Source organism: Rhinopithecus bieti, unplaced genomic scaffold (assembly GCF_001698545.2).
Source record: "Rhinopithecus bieti isolate Rb0 unplaced genomic scaffold, ASM169854v2 scaffold_68143, whole genome shotgun sequence".
NCBI lineage: Eukaryota > Metazoa > Chordata > Mammalia > Primates > Cercopithecidae > Rhinopithecus > Rhinopithecus bieti.
Window position 1 is genome coordinate 127,114 of NW_016825478.1, and position 1,169 is coordinate 128,282.

General features: G+C 43.7%; 1 pseudogene across 1 annotated transcript; it reads left to right on the forward strand.

The window, feature by feature from the left end:
* On the forward strand, positions 1 to 685 carry LOC108522679 (peptidyl-prolyl cis-trans isomerase A pseudogene; annotated as a pseudogene). The gene has a single exon (XR_001883566.1). The product of XR_001883566.1 is annotated as a peptidyl-prolyl cis-trans isomerase A pseudogene (transcript).
* Positions 686 to 1,169: the final 484 nt, after the last annotated feature.

A 1,169-nucleotide genomic window follows, 5' to 3' on the forward strand; every position in this document is an offset into this window, starting at 1 on the left:
TTCTTCGACATTGCCGTCGATGGCGAGCCCTTGGGCCGTGTCTCCTTCAAGCTGTTTGCAGACAAGGTTCCAAAGACAGCAGAAAATGTTCATGCTCTGAGCACTGGAGAGAAAGGATTTGGTTATAAGGGTTCCTGCTTTCACAGAATTATTCCAGGGTTTATGTGTCAGGGTGGTGACTTCACACGCCATAATGGCACTGGTGGCAAGTCCACCTATGGGGAGAAATTTGAAGATGAGAAATTCATCCTAAAGCATACAGGTCCTGGCATCTTGTCCATGGCAAATGCTGGACCCAACACAAATGGTTCCCAGTTTTTCATCTGCACTGCCAAGACTGAGTGGTTGGATGGCAAGCATGTGGTCTTTGGCAAAGTGAAAGAAGGCATGAATATTGTGGAGGCCATGGAGCGCTTTGGGTCCAGAAATGGCAAGACCAGCAAGAAGATCACCATTGCTGACTGTGGACAACTCGAATAAGTTTGACTTGTGTTTTATCTTAACCACTAGACCATTCCTTCTGAAGCTCAGGAGAGCACCCCTCCATCCCATTTGCTCGCAGTATCCTAGAATCTTTGTGCTCTCACTGCAGTTCCCTTTGGGTTCCATGTTTTCCTTGTTCTCTCCCATGCCTAGCTGGATTGCAGAGTTGAGTTTATGATTATGAAATAAAAACTAAATAACAACAAAAACAAAAACAAAAACAAAACAAAACAAAAAAGACAATCTACACAATAGAAACAAAATATTTGCAAACTTTGCATCTGAAAAAGGACTAATATGCAGAATCTACAAAGACACAAACAACTCAACAACAACCAAGAATAAACAACCCCATTAAAAAGACCGCAAAGGATATCAACAGACATTTCTCAAAAGAAGACACACAAGTGGCCACCAAACATACGAAAACTTGCTCAACATCACCAATCATCAGAGAAATGCAAATTAAAGCCACAATAAAGGCTGGGTGCAGTGGCTCACACCTGTAATCCCAGCACTTTGGGAGGCCAAGGCGAGTGGATCACCTGAGGTCAGGAGTTTGAGACCAGCCTGACCAATAAGGTTAAACCCCAACTCTACTAAAAATACAAAAATTAGCTGGGCTTGGTGGTGAGCACCTGTAATCCCAGCTACCCTGGAAGCTGAGGCAGGAAAATCGCTTGAAC